This window comes from Dama dama, chromosome 30 (assembly GCF_033118175.1).
Source record: "Dama dama isolate Ldn47 chromosome 30, ASM3311817v1, whole genome shotgun sequence".
In the NCBI taxonomy this organism is placed as follows: domain Eukaryota; kingdom Metazoa; phylum Chordata; class Mammalia; order Artiodactyla; family Cervidae; genus Dama; species Dama dama.
The window spans coordinates 21855477-21880517 of NC_083710.1; the positions used below are offsets into that span (position 1 = coordinate 21855477).

At 40.5% G+C, this 25041-nt stretch overlaps 2 long non-coding RNA genes across 3 annotated transcripts in view; both read right to left on the reverse strand.

Annotated features, from left to right (window-relative positions):
- The window catches only part of LOC133049166 (uncharacterized), a 35692-nt gene extending 23354 nt beyond the window's left edge, over window positions 1-12338 (reverse strand). The window contains exons 1-2 of one of the 2 annotated variants that reach the window (XR_009691231.1): window positions 12009-12338; window positions 7663-7724 (exon numbers count right to left, since the gene is read on the reverse strand). This is a non-coding gene — a long non-coding RNA (uncharacterized LOC133049166). Of the gene's footprint in view, window positions 1-7662; window positions 7725-8176; window positions 8298-12008 lie in introns of those variants that run through there. The other variant, XR_009691232.1, reaches the window with a different exon arrangement.
- Window positions 871-5903, reverse strand: LOC133049167 (uncharacterized). The gene is made up of 3 exons (XR_009691233.1): window positions 5822-5903; window positions 4774-4865; window positions 871-2592 (listed from the first exon to the last, which is right to left on the reverse strand). It is a non-coding gene; the product is annotated as an uncharacterized LOC133049167 (long non-coding RNA).
- Window positions 12339-25041: the final 12703 nt, after the last annotated feature.

The window sequence follows — 25041 nt, forward strand, 5'->3', positions numbered from 1 at the left end:
GAGTTATATATTTGTATAATCTATTATTTATTTGCTTGTTTATTTTTTTGGATGCACCAAGTGGCATTTGAGATCTTAATTCTCCAACCAGGAACTGAACCTGTGCCCCTGCAGTGGAAGCATGGAGACTTAACCACTGGACCACCAGGGAAGTCCCCATGTGTATAATCTAAAAATTACACACATGTAGAATACAGTTCTACAAGGTGTGTTGTGAAAAACACAAATCCTCTAGAAATCCCTCCTCACCATTTCCCACACTCTCACCTCTTCTAGATGATTCTTTAGGTCTTCAGGTCTCTAACTGAACATGCTTGAAATACTTTTCCTTGCTCTTTCAACGGTGGCTATTGTCTGAGTTGTCCCCCCCATAGAAATAAGGATTTGGTGTCTTTCCTCTTGTGCCCCACCACGTATGTGCATGCTTCCCCATCACTCACTCTTCCAACATAGCAACCCTGTAATCTCTGTTAGGTAAATATTCAGTGTGTTACTATTAACAGACGAACTATAGTAAATTATGATACATCCTCCCTTCTCCTATGTTTTTTTTTTTTTTTTTTTGGTCCCTGGAACTAGTAACTATCTTGTTTCTTCTTTTTTTATTTTCTGCACTTTTATTTATTTTAAATTTTTGAATTTTTTTGGTGGGGTGTGTGGGGGGGCCACCGAACTATGTGGCTTACAAGATCTTAGTTCCCTGAGCAGCGATTGAACCCAGGAGCTCGGCAGAGAAAGCACTGGCTCCTAACCACAGGAGTGCCAGGGAATTCCCTTTCTACATATTTATATTTGCTGTTTGTTTTTATCTGCTCTCAAGGTCATTGAGAATATTCAGATATTCTAATAATTTCAGCAGTGTCTCCCAAAGCCTCTGAAAATGCTGCCGCCTGGACCTGAGACAGGGTTCTCATCTTTAGCCCTCTTTTTCCCCTCATCTCAGGGACGCCTCCCTCCTGGGTAAACTTTGGGTCCTCTTTCTTTATTTGTTTCATCTTCTGACTTGTGTTCTGGACACTTCCTGAGGCAGGTGCACAAGATATGAATTTTCGAGAACTTGTATGTCTGAAACGTGTTTAATCTGTCTTGACACGTTGGGGTTGGGTACATATAGAATTCTAAATTGGAAATCATTTTCTTTGAGGACTTGGAAGGCTGTGGCCATCTGTCCTTCAGGGTTGCTGCTGAGGAGTCTGAATCTGTTCTGATTCACCATCCTTTATTTCCTCTTCCTTGAAAGCTTGTAGCATCTTTCCTTTGTCTTATTGTTTCCAGATCTCACCTTGGTGTGCTTTGGCATGAGCCTGTTTTCAATTCTATGTGGGCATTTGGTGGCCCTTTCATTCTAGAAACGAGCTCCTCTGTTCCAGGAAATGGTTTTGAATCACATTTTTAATGACTTCCTCTATGCTGGTTTCTCTGTTCTCACTTTTTGGAAGTCTATTTTCATGTATTAGATCTCCTGTTCTAGAGACTCATTTTTCTTTTCTTTCATTGGTCCATTTCTTTTTCTTTTGCTCTAACTTCAGGAAAATTTACTCTCCTTTATTTTCTAACTCCTTTATTGAATTGTTATGCATATGTGTTCACTCATGTCTCATTCTTTGCAACACTATAGACTGTAGCCCACCAGGCTCTACTGTCCATGGGATTCCCAGACAAGAATACTGGAGTGGATTGCCATTCATCCTCCAGGGCATCTTTCCGACCCTGGGATCAAGCCCAGGTCTCCTGTGTCTCCTGCATTGCAGGGGGATTCTTTACTGTTCGAGCTATTAGGGAAGCCCCCGATTTTTATTTATATTATCCTATTTCTAGTTTCCAAGAGGTCTTATCTGCTCCCTGAATGCTCCTTTTTCTGACGTCATATTCTTATTTGATGGTTACACATCTTAGTTCTGAGGTTATTAATCAGAGGATATTTGATGATTTCTTCAACCTGCACTGTCTCTCTTTTCTCCAGGTTGCCTTTTTCTATTCATTTTGGTCTTTGTAACTCATGTGAGAGGCATCCACAGTGTCTGGGAAATGTGGATTATCTGTTCTTATATAAAATGGGGGGTGGCGAGGGTGGGGCTGGGGGTAGTGGCTGAAGAGCTGAGTGGAAAGTCTGAACCTGTAAGGGCTTTGTGAACAGAAGCTCCACTGTGCGTTCCAGCAGGGCTGTTTGGTTGGAAGATGCCCACATCAGTTCAGTTCAGTCGCTCAGTCGTGTCCAACTTTGTGACTCCGTGGACTGTAGCACGCCAGGCTTCCCTGTCCTTCACCATCTCCCAGAGCTTGCCTAAACTCATGTTCATTGAATCGGTGATGTCATCCAACCATCTCATCCTCTGTCATCCCCTTCTCCTCCTGCCCTTAATCTTTCCCAGCATCAGGGTCTTTTCAAATGAATCAGTTCTTCGCATCATGTGGACAAAGTATTGGAGCTTCAGGTTCAGCATCAGTACTTCCAGTGAGTATTCAGGGTTGATCTCTTTTAGGATTGCCTGGTTTGATCTCCTTGCTGTCTAAGGGGCACTCAAGAGTCTTCTCCAGCATCACAGTTTGAAAGCATCAGTTCTTTGGTGCTCAGTCTTCTTTATGGTTCAACTGTCACATCCATGCATGAAAGAGGTGAAAGTGAAAGTGTTAGTCACTCAGTCCTCTAACAACTGACTCTTTGTGACCCGATGGACTGTAGCCTGCCAGGCTACTCAGTCCATGGAGTTCTCCAGGCAAGAATACTGGAGTGGGTTGCCATTCCCTTCTCCAGGGGATTGTCCCAACATAAGGATCAAACCCAGGTCTCCTGCATTGCAGGCAGATTCTTTACCATCTGAGTCACCAGGGAAGCCCAAATCCATACATGACTACTTGAAAAACCATAGCTTTGACTATATGGACCTTTGTCGGCAAAATAACTCTCTGCTTTTTAATGTGCTGTCTAATTTCTTCCTAAATGAACTTTGAACTGGTGCTCTGGTTTTATCATGCCGCCACTTCTTCTCCAAAGGTGCCTGGTGCAGCCTGTTCATGAGCCTTTGGGGGATTCTGGATGGCTTCTTGATTTGTTCCACTGCTGGCTTAGGATTCTATTTTCCCTTCTGCTCTGTCATTAGCCATGTTTCTTACTTTCGAGCTTTTGAAATTTTGTTGCTATGGGAAGTTAAACATTTTTTTGTTGCTATTATTTCTTCCCTTACAAAATTCATTTGCATCATTGCATGAGATTTCTAAAAAGAGAAAATGAAGATGTGTGCTTGTTCCATTTTCCATCTTCACCAGGAAGATTTACTTCTTACTTTTTCCATTTTCCGATAGTTTTATTTTTTAACCAATATTTGTTTACAAATTATCATTCATTGTTTTGCTTTTCAAGTTAAGACAATCTAGTGGCTTTTTTCAAAGAGTATAGCACAGGACTTCCCTGGTGGTCCACTGGTTAAGAATCTGCCTGCTGGGGACTTCCCTGGTGGTTCAGTGGCTAAGACTCTCTGCTTCCAATGCAGGGGGCCCGGGTTCATACCCTGGTCAGGGAACAAGATCCCATGTGCTGTAACTAAGTCTCTGTAACTAAGACCTCATGCAGTCAAATAAATAAATATATATATAAAAAAAAAAAAAAAAAAAGAATCTGCCTGCTAAGGCAGGGGACACAGGTTTGATCCCTGGTCCAGGAAGATTTCATGTGCCATGGAGCAACTTAACCCGTGTGCCACAACTACTAAGCCTGCACTCTAGAGCCCGAGAGCTCCAATTACTGAGCCCACGTGCCCTAGAGCCTATGCTCCCCAACAAAAGAAGCCACCACAATGAGAAGCCTGCGCTCCTGCCACTGAAGAATCACTGGCTTACCACAATTAGAGAAAGCCCATGCCCAGCAATGAAGACTCAGGGCAGCCATAAATAAATAAATAAACATGTCAAAAAATTAATAAACATTAAAAAAGAAAGAGTATAGTTCATAGCAACTATGAAATAATGATTGGCTTTTTTAGGGCTTTGAGAGCTTCGCAAATGCTGACCTGTGTAGTAGGGGCTTGTATGTGCATGTATACCTACCATCGTCGAGACAGCTGCAGCCTCCCTGGGGAAGATCATATACCCACAGCTGATGATACAAGACCAGTAAATAGCAATACACTTCTAAGAAGGAAACTAAATGGGTCAAAATGACTCATCAGCAGTCATGTGAGAGACATTTCCTTGTCTCAGCCTGGAGTTGTTAGATATTTAAGTTATTCCACACATAATGAATTCTCTGAAGCAGTTGTCTCCAAGTTTTTTCATTGACACTCTTATAAGAAACACATTTTTAACATGCCTTCGAATATGCAAATTGATTTATTTACAAATTATACATGTCTTCCTATAGCATTATCATATGCAATATTAATATATATAAGTAGAATCTTTTTCAAGGAGGTGATAGAAAATAAAATTAGAAGTTCTAGTATTTTTCTTCAGTATCTCAGTGAATCATCTTGCACACCATGGAATTTTCAACCAGGATGAGTTGAGGATCAGAACACCTGGGAAGGTTTTTCAAAAGCCTCCTTTCCAGGGCCTACCTGGGCACTCTGAATCAGGACTTCTGAGGATGGGACCCTGGCAAGGATATTTTGAAAAAGTTTCCCTGATGATTCCCATGCACACTTTTGGTTAAGAAATACAACTCTACAGACTTAAAAATCAGCGGCCTTAAGAAACTGTGACTAGTGGTCAAACATCTACACTGAGTTGCAAATTAGGAAATGTACAGCTTGATTAAATATCTGAATTATCACAGACCTCAAAAAACTTTGTCTCCTTCCCGCAGCTCTGTCTTTTTCTTCCTCTGTATCTGTCCTCTTCCTTCACTTTTTAGTATAATCTTGATATTTCTATTATAGACAACAGACATTCATTTTGAAAACATAGACAAGAGAAGAAAACTAAAACTCATCTAGAATCCTTCCATTCCAAGCTAACCCTTAAATTTTTCATTTATAGCCTTATAGATATTTATGCCAACATATATTTAAAAGTATATTTAAAACATATGCTATACATGCTATTTTTAACCTATTTTCTCACTTGGTAATTCTATTTTTTTCTGACAAATTTGCAAGTGATGGGATAGCTGGTGCACGTGCTCAGAGCAGGTAGTGACACTGAAGCCCCCTAGATCGGGCTGAACTGAAAGTTCCTCAGACTAATATTCTCTCCCCTCCCCCTTCAGATCCTCCCTTACTTGGTTTCTCTTGCTTTCTGCACGCTCTTTCTCTTTTCTTTTACCTTCTACCCTCCTCTCTGTTCATTAAGCCAACCGAAGCCTTCAGGACAGGGTTAATATTCATATTTGACGATATGAAACTTCCTGATAACTTGACCAGAGATGTATAACCAGGGAACTGAAGAGACAGCTGTGCCTTCCTCTGCAAAGAGCTTTTCTGAGCAAGCCCAGGCAAGAGCCTGCTGTTCTTGATGATTATCTGTTATTTCCACTTGGGAGCCCAAATTAAAGCTGCTTATTTGCCTTCTAAGCAAGGTGTGGCCAGAGGCAGCCGGAGGCGCCCAGGTTGTCAGAGAAGGGCCGTTTCAGGGAAATTGCAGTTTCTGGAATTGTAACCGAGAGACGGGACTGCAGCTGACACAAGGCAAGGTCTGAGAAGCAGCAGGCTCCACAGTCCAGAACCAACCAGCTGCAGTGCTTCCACTAGGAAGGCAATCAGTTTTCCCACTGCTGCTACTCATAAAAAAGCGGTTACAGAAAACCAGTTCCTCCTGTTTGAACCGGGCTGGTTACCCTCGCCCGGTTCCTCAACCCACTGCCTTAGACATTTCCATGTGTAGTTACCAGGGCATGGAGCGTGAGGGAAGCTTCTGAAATTTGAAAACTTCATTGGTATGATCTGAAAGCAAGTAAGCCCCTTCCACTGCAGTAGAGCCAAATTGTGTTTTCCAGAGGCTGTGGAAAAGGATCGTTTTCATTAAATGCAAATCATTGCCCCCAAATCGACAATGAAGTTGGCAGTGGCTTCCTTTACTGTAAGAGCCTACATTAGCCAGCTCTCTAAGGACATTCTGCTGTGGAAGGTCCCAGGAAATGAGTAGAAAGGAACTTGATCTCCAACTTCACCCTCAATACCACCCCCTCCCAAGCTTCATTAGTTATCAGTTGGAATGGGAGGAAGAGGGGAGTGTATCACACTTGTCCCTATGCTAGGAGATGCTTCAGGAGGACAGCAATTAAGTGCTTTAATAGAGTGTTGGTCACAGTGGGTGGGACTCCTCATTCTACAGAGGCAGAGCCAGAGAAGCTGATGATAGCTGAAGGCCCCCGTTCCCACCCCCACCACACATAGAACCTCTTCCTTTCCCAGCAAGAGCTACTTAATAAGCACCACTAAGCTTGTGTATAAGCTTATGTGAAATAAGGGGGAAGCATTTTTACATAAATATGTCCAGAAAAGAATTCTTACAGAAAGAATAACCTCTCACTTATGGTAAATTTGAAAATTTAAAAAAAAAAAATTTTTTTTTTTCCTTTAAGAAAGACTGGAAAATTTTTTCTTCTCCCCAGGGAAACAAATCTTTACTTGTAGTGGCACCTGAAATTCCACCATTGGTGACTAATTTCAATGTGTACTATAGGCAACCTGGAATTTAAGGGGCCTGTATCAAAATGCGTATTCTTTATATGAGGGCAGCCAGTAATTCTTGCTGAAATCGGAATCTTTGAGATGCCTTTTTAATGCAGACAGCTGGCGCCATCGCGCCAGCCCCGACTATGACCATGACCTTTAGCCAATAGGTGGGTCTCCAGTTTTCTGGTGTCTTAGTCATCTCAGGCTAAAACAAAATACCAGAGGCTGGGTGACTTAAACAACAGGCATTTAGTTCTCATAGTTCTGGAGGGTGGAAGCCCAGGATCCAAGTGCCAACAGTTTACGGTGAGAATGCTTCTTGGTTTGTAGATGACCACCTTCTGCCTATTCCTTGTACAGCTCTGTTCGTTTGCTTGTGCATGTGGAGAGAGCAAGAACTCTCTATCTTCCTCTTCTTATAAAGACACTTATCCCATCATGACCTCCTATGAACCTAATGATAACCCAAAAGCCGCGCCTCCAGATAACATCACATTGGGAATTTGATCTACAGTATATGAATTTGCAGGGGCAGGAGAGAACATACAAACATTTAGCTCATAATAGCTGGCTTCTGATAGGACCTTGGGGTAATTAACTTTAGTTCAGAATAGGTAGTTGACCTGCTTTTGCAGGTTAGAAAATGCTTTCCACCGTAGATGATGATTGGGTTGCTTCAATCAGAACTGACCCTCTATAATTAAGGAAGAAGGCAATGAAAACTGGAAATGGTTGTTTGTAAGATGTTGACACTTCAAAGGGAAGTACAGACAATAATCAACACTGTCACTCTTCCTGCACTGAGTCCATGGTCCCTCTCGTCTCTTTCTTTTCTCCCTACTTTCTCTACCAGCACATTTCTTGTCTTCTCCTCCTGAAAGGGCAAACATATTAGGAATGCAATGTGTGTTTGTTACACATACACTCGTCTTGTACTTTCTTTATGTCACATGGGTTTAATATTTCACTTGGAGATGTAGTTATTTCACTGTGTTGGCCTCTCTTAACTTGATGGGGCCGTGGCTGCAACAACAACAAAAAAGGTCCTTACCTTTGTCTCATGACCTTCAGAGTAAAGGAATCATGTATCAGGTGGTGACGTTGCAGGAGCCCCTAAAGAGTGTGAGAGGGCAGTAAGGAGTAAGTTGAGGCTGAAAGAAGTAAGACAAGGTGCCCCTACCTGCCAGTTTTGCAAAGAACAAGCTTCATTATGTTAAAGTCAGTTCTGGTCAGCAGTCTACAAGGAGGAAGCAGACAGTCCAAGGTCCCTCAGGTTGCTCACTACTTATACCCTACCTCAGATTTCCCTCGGGTGGAGATGTACTTGGAGCCCAGAGTCACTGCACAGGGGTGGGAGAACACAACTGTGCCTCTCCTGCCTGTTGGCCTCCTTTTCCCCACCTCCATGCAGGGAGGGTGAAATTAAATTGAAATTAACACCAAGGACCCTACAAAGGGTAAAGAAACTAGGACAGGGCCATGCAGGCAGAGCCCGTGGCTAGAAGAAGCAGAAGGTCATTTCAGGTTCTTTAGGCATTTAGGAGAACTTTCGAGGATTAAGTTACTTTTATTTTCCTGGTCCTCTTCTCCCCTGTGCGCTGTGTAGGCTGCCTGTCGCACCTCCTAGCTCCAGGCAGCAGCTCTGCACTGCATCCTGAGCGCGCGATGTGCACGGAAGAGTGCAATGAAGAAAGAGCAAGCTGCTGGGCCCCTCGGCTTCCCAGACCGACCACTGGTCTCTTTGCTGGTTCTCTCGCCTGGGCCCCTCGCCTTCCCAGACCGACCAGGAGGCTCTTTGCTGGTTCCGCTGGTTTTACACCGCTCCCAGGCAGCGGCATGTGACAGAGCCACAGCCTCCGGTCACTCTGTCAGCTATCTGCAGTTCCTCCTTTCTTTTCCTTTTCCTGACCTGATAAACAATGACCGTTAAAGCATCCCACTATCTACAGATCTTGAGCCACAGTTAGTTTTGGTTAAGAGAAAAATTCTACATTCACCAAAACAGCGGTCAGAATGCCTTACTGAATGAGCAGGAACTTTACTTTCTCTGATACAGATTACCAAATCTATTAGTCACCATTCCTGTTTTCTGCATGTTTATAGTTGATAGCAAAGTCGATGCTACCCAAGAAATCGACAAGGGACTTCTTGGTAATGGGAGGAAGTAACCCAGCAGTTGCAAGCAGAGAGTCAGGAACTAGCTTTGTTCTGTGTTCAATTCCTCCTCTCATTTCTAAGACTTCCCTCCTCTCTGAAAAAAGAACAACAGGAAGAGCAAAATCAACAAATTGTGAACTCGGTTTCCCACCTGTCCTAAGAATGCTGGTGTCCCCTGTCCCACCCTTGCCTCAGTCAGAATTCTGAATAGTAAATTAGAGCAAACACAGAAATCTACTATTACAAGCAGGTGAATGTATGCCTCTACCATCACTTCCCAAAGACAGGAAGGGTTCTCGTTCGTCTAAATGGCAGTTGCCAATCCTTCCAGCTTTCTCTTCTATAAGCTAATGTCTAAAGACGGCATTTCAAAACAGTGGAGGGAAAGACGGATTATCCAGTACATATTATTGAGGCAACCATATAGCCCATGGGGAAAAAATAGAATAAAATCCATGTGAAGCAAAGATTTAAATATAAATATGAAAACATAAAAGTACTAGGGAAAATGGTTTAAATTTTTTAATGGTTTTTTAAATAGTTTTGGGAGTGAGGCAGTATTACATAAAACCAAGAAGCCATAAAACGTTCAACTATATAAAACTGGTAGATGGAAGTATAAAAAATAAAATTTTAAAAATTCATGAGAAAAATGACCAGAGATGAAGACAAAGGACAAATGACAAACTGGGGGAAAGTGTCTGCAATTCTGGTCACAAGAGGATAATTTCCCCCAGGTAAAAAGAACTCAACTTTTTTTTTAAATTGAGGTAGTGTTGATTTACAATATTATATAAGTTTCAGGTGTCCAACATAGTGATTCACAACTTTTAAAAGTAATACTCCATTTATAGTTTTATAAAATATTGGCTATATTCCCTGCACTGTGCAATATATCCTTGTAACATTGATTTTACACATAGTAATTTGTACCTCTTAACCTACACACTATCTTGCCTCTTCCCCTTCCCTCATTCCACTGGTAACACTTGTTTGTTCTCTTTATCTGTGCATGCGTGTGTGCTAAGTCTCTTCAGTCGTGTCCAACTCTTTGCAGCCCTATGGACTGCAGCCCGCCAAGCTCCTCTGTCCATGGGAGTCTTCAGGCAAGAATACTGGAGTGGGTTGCCATGCCCTCCTCCAAGGGAACTTCCCCACCCAGGGATCAAACCTGCATCTCCCATGTCTCCTGCATTGGCAGGCAAGTTCTTTACCACTAGCGCCACCTGGGAAGCCCCTTTATCTGTAAGTCCGTTTCAAAAAGAACACCTAAAATTAATAAGCAGGCTAACAAAACCCAATAGAAAAAAACAGAAAAAGGATACAAGCAGAGAGCTCACAAAAAAGGATACAGAAATAACTCACAAATACATAAAAAGATGCTCAACCTCAATCATAATAAAAAGAAAGGAAATTTAAACCACCCTGATAGATTCCGCCCCCCACCATCAGATTGACAAAAACAAAAGTTTGGCGACATATTTTGAAGGCTGAGCTGTGAGGACACAAGCATCTTACCCCTTGCTAGTGAGTGTAAATTAGTACTGTCTCAACAGGTCTTCCCTGGCAGCTCAGATGGTGAAGAATCTGCCTGTAATGCAGGAGACTGGGGTTCAGTCCCTGGGTTGGGAAGATCCCCTGAAGGAGGAAATGGAAACCCAGTCCAGTATTCTCACCTGGGGAATTCTAGTGACAGTGAAGCCTGGCGGGCTACAGTCCTTGGGGTCACAAAGAGTTGTACTTGACGGAGCAACTAACACTTTCTTTCAGTTTCAACAGAAGTCAATTTAACAATGGCTTCCAGCTTCCAAATAGGCATAACCTTTGACCAACAATTCCACTTGTAGGAATTGGTCCTACAGATATATACACAAAGGGAAGTATATTCAAAGTAATTCACAACAATGTTTTATGTGTATATAGATTACATGGAACTGTAAAAGAGAATAAGGAAGTTCTGTATGCACTGGGATGGAACCATCTTCAACATATTTTGTTACATGAAGGAAAACAAAGAGTGTATGCGTGTGTTTAAATAGTCTAAGAACTTTTTATTTATTTAAGAATTTTCAGAAAGTGAAAACCAAAAAACTCATAACATTGGTGTCCTCTAGGGAAGGAAATTGGATGGCTGGGGGACAGAAGGGGAAGGGAGACTATTTACTGGATATATTTTTAAACCTTGTGAATTTTAAACCATGTAAATATATCACTGTCCTCAAAATAAAATATTATAATAAAGAATTAGTATAGGAATTCCCTGGCAGTCCAGTGGTTAGGACTCTGTGCTACCACTGTAGGGGGCTCAGGTTCGATCCCTGGTGGGGGAACTAGGATCCCACAAGCTGCATGGGACAGCTAAAAGAATAATTTTAAAAAAAGAAACGACAACTACCAGCTTGAGTGAACTTCAAAAATGATAAGGAGGATGGTGAACTTTATGCTTTGAGAATTTCATCTTAATTGAAAAAAAAAAAAAAAAATTGAGCAGGATCCCGACAAAGAAATAGAGACCAAGCCTGGTCTTCTTCTGGCAGGCCTCTGTCTTGGGGCATGGTACTATCCCATGTGCTGTAAATGTTTAACAAATGCCTCCCTAGGAGGAAAAAAAAAACCAAAACACTGATTTGTAGCCTTTGTCGATTTCTGGGTTATAAATATTCCCAGCACTGAATAAAGAATTGGGACAAGGCACACACAGTGTGCTCTAGTGAGCCAGCACAATCCAGCTTCATTAGACAACCAGCATCTCTCCAGTTATTGAAACCAGCACCTCGAGAAACATCTTTGATTCCCAAATGCTTTCTGTGCCCACTCCTTACTGCCCACTCTGCCCTCAATAGCCACTCCACTCCTCCCCAGTTGAGTAGAACGCTCATGGTTTGGGAATGGATCCGATCCCCAGCAGGTGTGTCCTCATTGTTTAACCCAACACACCGTGGTTCCCCATTGCTGTGCAGAAAAAGATTTATCCCTTGGGATGGCCAGATGGGCCCTGAGCATTCTGGAGCTCCAGCTGAGGCCAATGAGATGTAAAGGAGATTCGCTGGAAGCATCTCTAGTTTCCTACTTTTCAAAGACAATGGCAGGAAGAGACTGTTTCTCTCTTCCTCATACAGATGAGGCTAGAGCAGCTGTGTCATCTGGTCAAGCAGCCTGTTTGCAGGGGAGGGCCGAAGCCAGAGCCTAAGCATCCCACCCTACTTCTGATGTTCCTGGGCCGAAAACCAGTATACTCACTATTTATGCCCTTCTCAGCTTCTTCCGTTGAATGAATCTTAAGCAACACGTTTTTAACCCTCTTGTGCTGGTTTATTTTCTGTCTCAATGTGACTAGGCTACAGCACCCAGTTATTCAATCAAATACCAATTAGGGTGTTGCTTTGATGGTATTCTGTAGATATGATTAACATCTACTTCACTTGGCTGTAAATGAAGATTATCTTCACAATCTGCTGCATGGGCTTTGTCCAGTCAGCTGAACGGTCTTAAGAGCAAAACTGAAGTTTCCCTGAGGAAGAAAAAAATTTCCTGTAAAGAGCAGCATCGGCTCTTGCCCAAGATTTTCCATCCAGCCCTTCCTGATGGCCTGAATTATCAATCTCAGACCTGCTGAGCCAGCCCCACAATCGCATAAGCCAACTCCTTGTGATAAATACCTCCCTCTCCCATATATATGTGTGTGTGTTCCTGTTTCTTTTCTCCTACAGAACTTTGAACGACACACCTGTTTTTCCTTTACAGGACTTATCTCAATTCAGGGTTATGTACTTTGCATTTATTTGTCTGTTTGTTGCTTTTCCTAGTTAAGACTACAGCCTTTATGCATACATGTGACTAATTGGTAGAATAGCTAGTCAAAAGTTATGTACGTTTGGAAGATGAAAAATATTGTTAAACTAGCTTCCCTGGAAGGATTTATACTCGATTGTAGGCTTTATGTTTTTGTATTCCTATGTGTTCTTAGCATATAGTACCTGTTCAATAAATATGGACAGATGGAATTCTTGGAGGAGAAACATGGATTAAGGCAGAAAGTCCTGAAGGTATGCTAGGCTGTGGAGTTCCAATCATAACATATCCATTTGGCTGTCCAAATTTAATGCCATTCATTAATGATTTTTTTGTTGTTATTCAGATTACACACCAAACAAAATTTCTCTAATAGTTTGAGCTCCTCTGTGGCCTGTCTATAAGGAATCGTCTCTGGTCAGGCTCACCTGGCCAGTCAGCTCTCCCCAAGCTAACTTTCCACTCAAACATCTGTATTCTTAATCATTCTGGGGGTCAGTCTGATCAGAACAGTCTGATCCAGATGAACGAGGAAAGAGAAATCAGATCTTTGACTAACCTACAACTCCAATTAAGGGGAGAAAAGAAAAATAGAGCATGAGAAGAAATTGTCCAAGAGCTGGGAAATCGCTAAAGCACCCACATCTGTAGGGGGATGGCACCTTTGTGAACCTCGCCTTCTCTGCTACGCTGATCTCATATCAGCCTCTGTTTAGGAAGCCAGGGCAAGCACTTGTCCCGCTTGTTCCTGAAAAGACTTAAGGCAGGTGGACCTTGATGGTGATCCTCCTTGATTAACGACAAACCTAAAGTGGTAAAACGAGGAGGTATGTCCAGAATCACATAATTTTTGCAGAAACATTCAGAGAACAAGCGTTAGCTTCCTCGGAGTACAAAGCTTTTGCCAAAGAACCAAATTGAAGATGCAACAGGAAGAGTATCTGATCTGGACAGAATGTTGAGTCCAGAAGACGTGAGGACGGTGTTAGATTAGGACTAGAGTTCTATGATCTATAATTCAAATTTTATGCTTTTGTAATTGCCTTATTTCAGTCTCTTGAGTTCTTTTAGATTTTTTATTTATAATATACAGTATGCAAAATGTAAAAAAGAAAAAAATTAGATGTTATCTTTCATTTATTTTTAATTGATATATAATTGACATATATTGTTATGTTAGTTTCAGGTATACAACATTATAATTCAATATTTGTATCTAAAAAAGGAAAACTTTGAGGACTTTCCTAGCAGTTCAGTGGTTAAGACAATGTGCTTCCACTGCAGGGGGCATGGGTTCCACCCCTGGTCAGAGAACTAAGATTCTGCGAGCCTCATGCCATGGCCAAAAAACACTGGGGGGGATCTTTTCGAATCTAGCCATAACATGGTAGTTTTCATTAAACCAAGTGAAAGTTGTTAAAAGCTGGACAAAATATTTAGCACACCATTTGAAGGAATTTGGGGAGTGACCAACACAGATGATCCCTAAGAGAAGGTGGGCACATCAACGTGACCTCCATATTCACCCTGGCTCAATTCACAGGGCAAGGAACAGAGTACAAGGCAGCTACTTTATTAGTCTGTTGCACAAAGAAGCCAGATTGGAGTATGAAGTTGCCAAAGTGGCTGGGATTTAGGTGGTAAAATCCCAGAGAGAAGGAAATTTCAGAGAAGTGAACCCAAAGACTAGATGCAATCTCTCCTTGAGCTGTCTGACAGCTCCTATGCTGAGCAAACGCAGCAGAGACTGCAAGAAACCTAATAGAAAGCAGCTGCTGGGAGGCTGATGCACTGTGTGAAGTTTTTGCTGCAGTGTGGTGTTAATGAGGTGGGAGTGCAAGGTGCACCAGGGTGAAATAGCAACACTCAAACTTCTGGTTGAGACCTCAGAAAGACCTCATCCTGGTACAGAATCCAAAACCAAAAGAGACCAAAGCTAATAAATTAACCCTTGACATAATAAGGTGATTTATCTGTACTAACTGTCTCCCTTTTAGAAGGAACATAAAATAATACAGAGCCTCTAAAAGTGAATAACCAGTATTCTAAAATAAGAGGAAAAATGAAATAATAAAAAGTATTTGATTCCTCCCCTCAAAAAAAGAGAAGAAAGGAGAAGTAAAGTAATAAAAAACAGAAATAGAAACAAGAAAGTACATATAGGCATTTCAATGATTACATTAAATGTTAATAGATTATTACTCCAATTAAAAGAAAAAATTGCTTTTGGATAAAAAATCAAAATCTCTATGCTATTAATGAGACAATTGTAAAGACAGAACATTAAAAAAAAAGAAAAAAAAATGTCATGTAAACACTAACCAAAAGAAAATTAGTGTAGCTATATTAATATCAGACAATACAGGTTTTAGGGGAAGAAATATTTCTAGATATTAAAAGAGACATTTCATAATGATAAAAGTGTCAATTAATGATCAAATAAAATAATCCCAAGTTTGTAATGTACTAAAGAATATATAAGTAATTTATAAAAAAATACCAAAATTTTATTATATATTAAGCAAAGTTGATAGAACTAAAAGAAGAAATGGATAAATCCACAATCATTATTGGAGATTTTACCACTTCTTTCATTAGCCAATAGAACAAGTAATCAAAAAAGATGTAAAAAAAGGGAAAAGACTTGAATAACACAAGTAATCAAATTAACCCAATTAACATACATAGAATATTACAATGAAAAATGACCTTATACCGTTGTTTTCAAAAGTATATGAACATTTATCAAAATGGGCCATATGTTAGGCCATAAAGTGAAAGTGAAAATCGCTCATTTGTGTCTGACTCTTTGTGACCCCATGGACCATACAGTCCCTGGAATTCTCCAGGCCATAATACTGGAGTGGGTAGCCTTTCCCTTCTCCAGGGGAATCTTCCCCACCCAGGGATCAAACCCAGGTCTCCTGCATTGCGGGCAGATTCTTTACCAGCTGAGCCACTAGAGAAGCCCAAGAGTACTGGAGTGGGCAGCCTATCCCTTCTCCAGAGGATCTTCCTGACCCAGGAATAGAACCGGGGTCTCCTGCATTGCAGGCAGACTCTTTACCAACTGAGCTATGAGGGAAGCCCGAGCCATAAAGCAAGTCTCAAAAATTTTCAAAGGACTGAAATCATACAAACTATGTTCTCCAACTACAAAGGAATCAAACTAGAAACCAATAACAGGAAGAAAACTAGAAAATCTCCAAATGTTTGGAAAGTAAGCGACATATTTTTAAATAGATTGTAAGTCTAAGAAAAAATTGCAATGAAATTAGAAAATATTTTAAGGCAAATGATAATGAAAATATGACATATTAAAACATTTGTGATGCAAGGCTTACAGGGAAATGTATAGCTTTAAATGTATATATTTGAGAAGAAAGACTGAAAATCCACATGATCTAAGCTTCCATCTTAAGGAGCTAGAAAAAGAACAGCAAATTAAACCCAAAGGAAATGGGAGGCTACAATAAAGATAAGTGTAGAAATCTTTGAAATAGAAAATACGCACGCAATAAAGAAAGTCTACCAATTCTAAAATGGACTCGAGGTGCCGATCTTTGTTTCTCAGTTGAGGTTTGTTTTAGTTCTTTTTCAATGTTTACCTTTTATTTCCTTTTCCTATCTGATTGCACTAGCTAGGCCTTTCAGTATGTTACTGAATAGCAGTGATGACAGAGGACTTCTTGCCCTTTTCTAACCTTAAAGGTAAGAATATAGTTTCTCACAATTAAGTGGAATGTTATTTATTTATTTATTTATCCATGCAGCCAGCAGGATCTTAGTTCCCTGACCAGGGATTGAATTCAGGTCCCAGCAAAAAAAGGGCTGAATCCTAACCACTGGACCACCAGGGGATTCCCAAGTGGATGTTATTTGTAGGTTTTTGTAGATTTTTTTTTTTTAAATCAAGTTGAGGAAGTTCCTCTCTATTCTTAATTTGCTAAGAATTTTCATCTTGAATGAGTGTTGGATTTTGTTAAATGCTTTTTTCTGCATCGATTGATATGATCATCTGATTTTTCTTCTTTAGCCTGTTGATGTGGTGGATTACATTGACTGATTCTTTAAACATTGAATCAGCCTTGCATATCTGAAATAAATACAATTTAGTTGTGGTACATAATTCTTTTTATACATTGTTAGATTTGATTTGCTAATGTTTTGTTGAGGATTTCTACATCTGTATCCAGGAAAGATACTGGTCTGTAGTTTTCTTTTTTGTTTTTTTTTTTTGTCTTTTTTCAGTTTTTTGTTATTTTTTTCTTTCTTTTTTTTTCTGTAGTTTTCTTTTTTGAAATGTCTTTATCTGGTTTGGGTATTAGGGTAATGCTCGCCTCATAGAGCAAGTTAGAAAGCAAAGATTACTTTCTAAAAGTTTCCTTGCGATGTGGATGGTGGTGATGACTGTGTGACATTATAAATGTATTTAACATCACTGAACTTTATACTCAAGAATAGTTAAGATAGCAAGTTTTATGTTATATATGTTTCACCACAATAAAAAGAAAAATATTTTTTGAGTCTTTTTGAGCGTCGATTGTACTAAGTGCTCTATGTGAGATCTGGAGAGCCTTAGTTGAAGGATCCAGAAAACTCTAGTAGAAAAGGAGCAGGAAGCCAGGAAAGACGCTGGAACCAAGGATTATAGGAAGTAACTCTGGTAGCTGAAGGTTAAATACACAGTTCAGTTCAGTTCAGTTGCTCAGTCATGTCTGACTCTTTGTAACCCCATGGACCACAGCACACCAGGCCTCCCTGTCTATCACCAACTCCTGGAGTTTACTCAAACTCATCTCCATTGAGTCAGTGATGCCATCCAACCGTCTCATCCTCTGTCATCCCCTTCTCCTCCTGACCTCAATCTTTCCCAGCATCAGGGTCTTTTCAAATGAGTCGGCTCTTGGCATCAGGTGCCAAAGTATTGGAGTTTCAGCTTCAACATCAGTCATTCCAATGAACACTCAGGACTGATCTCCTTTAGGATGGACTGGTTGGATCTCCTTGCAGTAATGAATATTAAATTCACAATGGAAGATAATATATTGGCCAAAAAAAAACCACCTCCTGGATGGTAAATGATGTAGAATTTGAGAAAGGGATATCCATGAGTCCTTTTCTTCTTCTAAACTAAGTGTAGTCTTCTTTTAACTCATCTACCACCCAGAGGGCCAAGGATTGGGGTGATGGGTATGTGAGACCTTGCCACAACTATATGAAAAGACAGCATTTTACATTCAGGGGGTAGGAAATACACCACATTAAAATCCTATTAAGTTCCTATAATTTAAAGACACATTATTCTATCCAAGGTTGACAAAGCATACTTTTGTAATGTGGAGACAGAGATTGCTAATCAAGTTAATGGTGTAGGAAAAATTGTGTTGGAGGTAGAAATGGAGGAAGGAATGATTTGGACTTACTTAAAAAGAACAAACGCTTCAAGCCTGTTAACAGTTAGGGTAAAGCCTCATTAAGTTGAACTTCACCAGTTTGGCATTTGTGCCAAATTTCAGTGCTAGTGCTGAATTTTACTTTCACTAAATACAATATTCCTTGTAAAAAGAGTGTGTTAAAGGCTTTCCTTCCCTGATTCCTCAAAACACCATGAAATACAAAGTAGTTATGGTTTACAGATTATTCTTATTTTACAAAACATCCTCTGCTTTTGACACCATCAGTTATAGTTCACCATGAAAACACTATTTTTAATATACAAACTTTTAAAGACCCATTCTAGTTTTTGAAATGGTAAATGTGGGAAATGTCCATCTTAGAATTAAATTCTAAGCCCATTACTTCTTTCTCATCTTTAGACTCCTCAGTCCAACTGCCTGCTGGGCACCACTGCCTCTGAGCACCCCTGAAATTTCATCCTTTATGCCATCAGTCCCCTTATCCAAATCTGTCTTGTCCCTATTATCCATTTCTATTTCCATTGTCAAAATCTTGCTCAAGTCAGAAACCTTGAGCCAGACTGCTCCTTCTCTCTCATCCTCCACATCCATCCAGTCACCGAGATCTCTGTTCATTGCACCTCCTGGACACATTTTGACCCCATCCACTTCCTAATATCCCTGTCACCTATCCCATTCAGCCTCTCTCTCCTGGAAGACTACAACATCTCCCATTGATTTCCTCTTCTCCTCACTGCAGCTGAAACAGTCTTAAAAACCCTGCATTTCAAATCTTTTCAACAGTTGCCCAAGGCCCTTAAAACAAAATATCAAGTCCTTATTTTAGCACCCAAGGCCCTCTCTCACAGAAACTGGTTTGTTCTCCATCATCACCTCAGTTCATTTGCCTCTCTGCTCTCAAAACTCCAGCTGTACTGACTTCCTTCAGTTCCTCAAGCATTCGGGGAAGGGTGTGCCCGGCTGTTGACTGCCCTCACTTCCCCTTTGTTTAGCCTCTGTGCATGTATCCTTTAGGCCTCAGCTAAACTGTCCCTTTCTCAAGGAGGCTTTCCCTGACCCCAGTTAGACCAGGTCCTCTGTCCTGTTCTCCCATAGCACAATGTTCCTTCACTTTCACAGCACATATCATGCTCATAATCAGTTATTCAAGTCCATCTTCCCTACTAGAAAGCAAGCTACATCCCTGCACTAAGCATAATGCCTGGCACACAGTAATGCTAAAATTTTAGCTGCTCAGTCATGTCTGACTCTTTGCAACCCCATAGACGGTAGCCCACCCCCCAGGGTCTCTGTCCATGAAATTCTCCAGGAAAGAATACTCGAGTGGGATGTCATTCCCTTCTCCAGGGAATCATGACCCAGGGATGAAACCTGGATCTCCTGCATTATAAGCAGATTCTTTACCATCTAAGCCAGTAGGGAAGCAGTAAGCTCTCCTTAAAGTTTTGACAAATATATTAAATTCCATTCAATTATATCAAGTATTATATTTTATATGTTATATTTTATTAATATTAATATTTTAAGTAAATTAAATATATTAGAGAATAATGTCATTAAAGAAGAAATGTCTTAAAGAATAAATATTCACATATATGCTGCTTAACAATATGGACTCTGGGATCTGTCTGCTGGGTTCATACCTCAACTTCCCCACTTACTAGCACGGAGACAAATTACATAACCTTTTCGCATCTTTCTAAGTGGATATAGCAACACTATCTGCTTCTCATAACTTGGGTCAGTTATGGGGACTAAATAAATTAGTATGTGTAAATCACTTAGGATATCGTCTGGCACATAGCAAGCACTCAACAAATATTAGTTATTATTATCTCTTTTGTCTGTCCCAGCAAATCCTAGGAAAAATTATAGTCAGTAAATTAAGGTATATACACAGTGAGAGTCTCCAGAGTTTGAGGATGTGCTGAGGAAAACATCATTGTCTTGAAGTGGAACTATCAAAAGTCAACATAAAAAAACATAAATTCAGCCCTCATCTTGAGTAGTCCTTCCTTCAGCTGCTACAGATAAAGCTTCGGGAACCATCCAAATGAATCAAGAGAGCATCTTCAGGTCCAGATTAAATGAGATAATGCACATCAGGAGCACGTAGAAAATTGTAAAGTATGATATAAATGTTTGTGGCTGTAATGACTGCTATTAGTAGTAGAATAATTCTATTACCCAATCAATAGTGCATATTGTAATCTGACTGTCTGAAGCAACACAATTGCTTGTAATCACAAGGACCTATTAGTCGAGCAGAGGAATTGACGTGGGAAGGAAGAAATAGGTGATATATATCCAGCACAATCCAATTAAGAGTGATGCTTGTGTGAGGCAAGAGAGGTAAAACTCATGGAACAAGTTTCTCCGTATCCTTTGCAGATATTTTGGTTCTAATTGTCCATGCTCATCAAGCAAGTATTTTGCCTTTGATCAGTTCTGCAGGAACCAGGAAAAAGAATAAACTGGATATTAATCACTCTAAGGAATAAACGTATTCATTGTTTCTCAGCCATTGCATACTTACTGAGCTGCTAGTGTAGGGCAGGCACCTACAGGTGTTAGTGGTAGGTGGTTCCTGCCTTCTTGTTACAGTCCAGAGAGGAGACAGGAAGGAGATCACATAAACAAAAACGTAACTGCATCTTGTGATAAGTGCTATCTCAGACTAGATAATTAAGGCTTAATTCCGACACTTTAAGTGGACCTAGGGATTAACCAGACAATGGAATGAGTGTAAGCTGTCAGGTCGAAGGTAGTAAAGAGCTTGGTGTGTTGAGACTTGAAAGGCCAATGCAGATTGGAAATATCAAGGAAGAGAAGGGCCATGAGTCTGGAGAGGTAGGCAGGAGCCAGATCACAAGGGCCTCAGAGGCCACTCAGGGGCAGCTTGGATTTGAGTACAAAATACGAAGATAATGTTAGACATGATGACATCTGTTCTTTCAAATGAACCTTTTGGTTGCTATGTAAAGAATGGATTGGAGTGGGCATGAAAGTGGAAAGGGAGAGACCAGGTAGGAGAAATCTGCAATCACTCCCTCCAGGGACAATACTCACATGGATAAGAGTATTGGCAGCAGACAGAAAGGGACAGATGTATGATATATTTAGGAGATAGGGTTACAAGGGCTTGGAGAGAGAGTGGATGTAGGGGAGGAACCTGAAGTATCCTGGCTTGAGTAATCAGGTTGAAGAGTTATAGTGTGTTAGTCACTCAGTCACATCCAACTCTTTGTGACCCCGTGGACTGTATGTAGGCTGCCAGGCTTCCCTGTCCATGGAATTCTCCAGGCAAGAATACTGGAGCGGGTTGCCATTCCCTTCTCCAGGGATCTTCCCGACCCAGGGATCGAACACAGGTCTCCTGCATTGCAGGCAGATTCTTTACCATTTGAGCCACAAGGGAAGCTTGAAGAGTTGCCATCCATTCACTAAAATGAGCAAAGATTAAATGTGACTCTAGGTCAGAACATAGATGTTTCAGAGTGAAGAAGAGTTTCGTTTGAGTATGTTAAGTTTGAAAAGGATGTGAAATTTCCCAGGGGAAGTAAGTGTCGAGTGACCATTTTGATATATGGTAAGGCGGCTTAGTAGAGGGACCCAGTTTTCTGAACATTTGAGGGTCACTGGTGTATAAAAAGCATCTGAAGCCTTGGGATTAGAGAGGTCGCCTAGGGAAAAAGCATAGACAAGATAAGCCACGGGAATCTCTAGAGTCATATTCTTACAACCTGTTAACTCTGGGTAGGTTAGTAAGATCAGGTTTCTGAACACAAAGGACTTGATAATCATCTCTATATCTATGGTGACCCCAGTAAGGTAGTTAGCCAAAACAAGCAGCAGACCATTCCATCCTCTTCTAAAACACAACAGATATTACTATCCCCGTTTTACAAACGGGGCACAGTGAGGCTATGTGAATTTAAGTGATCTGGTTAAAACTAAAGAATCAGTAAGTTACAGATAGGATTAAGGCTGAATTCAGGTCATTATCATTGCAGTTCAGAACTCTTTCCATCCTTCAAAAAGCTTTGCCTGCAATTAATTATCCAAAGCTTGTGAAGAAACACAAAAGTTTATTATGCTAGTGGGAAGATCATAGAACAAAGAAGGCAGTTAGGCAAAGTTAAATTCTAAACCTGTGGAAAGAAGTGATCACCATGAACTCGGGGAGTTAATGAAGAGTCTAGTGTGGACTGTGAAGGTTAAGAAGGAATTAGGATGAAGGGAAGTGAAAGTTGCTCAGTCGTGTCCGACTGTGACCCCATAGACTATACAGTTCATAGACTTCTCCAGGCCAGAATACTAGAGTGGGTAGCCTTTCCTTTCTCTAGGGGAATCTTCCCAACCCAGGGATCGAACCCAGGTCTCCTGCATTACAGGCGGATTCTTTACCAGCTGAGCCAGAAGGGAAGCCCAGGATGAAGGAAAGAGAGGGGGTAAACTCTCAGACTTAAGGACGTGATGAACCAAGATACGGAGCACACCAGGGTATAGAAAAGAACTGATGGCAAATGGGCTTCCGTTTCACATGTCAACTCTAATAGACTGGTGTGGCTCAGTGCAGGGGGATTACCAGGATCTGTCAAGGGCAGGAGGTGAGGAAGTGGGGGCAGGGCTCCCCTGTTACCTCTCTCAGACTCAGGGATCTGTGTGTGACTGAAAAAAAACATACTTGGATAACAAGTAAGGTTAGATTATTTCTACCTGGAAAACCAGGCTGAAAATGTTGAGCATTTAGTAGTTCAAATAGGAACCTTTATAAATTTTTGAAGAGGCAAAAAAATACCAGGAAATCTTCAGGAAATGCATGCGCTGTTGCTGGTGGTGTGTTACACAAGCCTGAAAGGACTGAACTCCCAGAGGAAAACTAGGAAGCTGTTAGCCTAAGGTAAACCAGGGACTTCTCAAAGTTTCCTTAGCAGGGAATCCCTTCTAAATATGAAATCTTATGCGAAATTCCAACATATAAACAAAAAATAAAAATAAATAAAACAAAAATTAAAAAGTGATTCTTTTATTAGGAGAATATTTTATGGCTTTGAACATATGTTTGTAATAATGTCAAAGCAAAGATAAAAGAAGTTGATTAAATAAATGCGAAAATTTTAACTCTGGGATCATTGAAGAGAGTTACATCTTGTATTAGGTTTAGCACTTAACTGTCCAATTCATTTCTGAATTTTATTTTAGTTTTATATAGCAAGAAAATCCTCATACAATGATTCACAGAGATAAATACTTACATATGGTAATTTTTGTTTGTTTTATTTATTTTACAGTTGATCTACAATCACAAGTGTTAGTCACTCAGTCATGTCCAACTCTTTGTCACCCCACCGACTGTAGCCCACCAGGCTTCTCTATCCATGAAATTCTCCAGGCAAGAATACTGGAGTGGGTTGCCATCTCCTTCTCCAGGGGATCTTCCCGACCCAGGGATCGAACCCGGGCCTCCTGCATCGCAGGCAGATTCTTTACCTTCTGAGCTATCAGGGAAGCCCATCACAAACAGTCACAAGGCACTCTTCAATTAAATGAATCCAGGAAGGAGTGGCAGAAATTTTTTTTTTTTCCTTAACGAAAATATGAATAGCCAGAAGCCTCCAGGGAATATAAGTGCGCAGACACCTGTAGTGTGAGATTTTCATGCTGGGCCATGGTGTAGGTCGTCTGATAAAGTGCAGTCACTACTGTGTGTGAAGAGCAAGCCTAGGAAAGATGCTTTGGAGTCCAGCCGTTTAGTCTAGCGCAGTGCGCCCGCGCGGGGCCCTGGGTTGCAATTTTACGCGAGCGGATGTGCCCACTCCCGAGTGCAAAAAGAGCAGTGTACGGTTTCAGCTTTCCCAACATCAAAAACGTTAGGTTTTGCGTCTGTGTTCGGATCTGCGGGCATCACAATTCTTTATTTTACTTGAATTGCCCCCAAGAAGAGAAACTAAGCAGGCAAGGGGAGAAGAGGAGAAGGTTCCAGGTCTGAGATTTCTTTCCAGCTGTAGAAGAGCTTTTGTAATTTATTTAGTAATAGGCTTGGATCAAGCCCCAAGGATTAACATAGATCATTTACAAACCAAGTGAGCAATTTTCATTTTGTAACACATTTGCATATTACATGCCTAATGGTTGAAGTAATGTTGTATTTAACAGAAATGTTTTAAAGTGCTAATAATTCCCTTCCTTAAAGAAGGCTGGTGTGGATCATTTATATTCCAGAAATTTCAGGACCCTAATGAGCAAAGAGACTGTGAGGAATAAGGTTTCATTTACTTTAAACATATCTAGGGTCTGTCTTTTAATATTGTCAGATGTTTATTTGGTGGTTTTTTTGTTTTTTTTTTTAATGTCTTGGACAGGAAAGAAACCTTAGGCGTAGAGAAAACTATTTACACTGACGAGGATATCAAATTGATACTCCATTTTTTAGTTATAAAATTAAAAATTTAGTTTTCCTTGAGTTTAAATTAGTGATCTTGTTATGCAAATTAAAATTATTCTCTCACTTTTCCTTGATTAATATTTGGTTTGCTCATGCTAAGAAACTAAATTAGGTTAAATAATCAGTACAAGCTTGGATAATTAAATCCCCTTAAACATTTTAAACTGCATTTATAAATTTAATAGAGCCAATTTTTATTATAAACATTTCAAAAAGCCTGCAGAGCAAATTTATAACCTTATGAGTGCTTCCCCAAATACTTAAATAACCCTTATTAATTGAATGCATTAAATGCATAACTATGGCAAATTAAATTCTCTTAGGCATTTTACTTACTTGGAAAAAAGAGTGTTAATACTGAAAGGAATGAGGAACTTGGAAAGAGAAGGTGGTGTGATAAAGACATGCTGATGCAAGGCCTTAAAAGATGTGCCATAAGAAATTGTTACTAACTGGGAATTCCTTGGTAGTCCAGTGGTTCAGAGTCTGCACTTTCACTGACTAGGTCTCAGGTTTAATCTCTGGTCGGGGAACTAAGATCTCGCGATCTGTGTGGCATGGCCAGAAAAAAAGAAAATGAAATTGATACTAAGAGGTTTGGGAATGAGGTTCC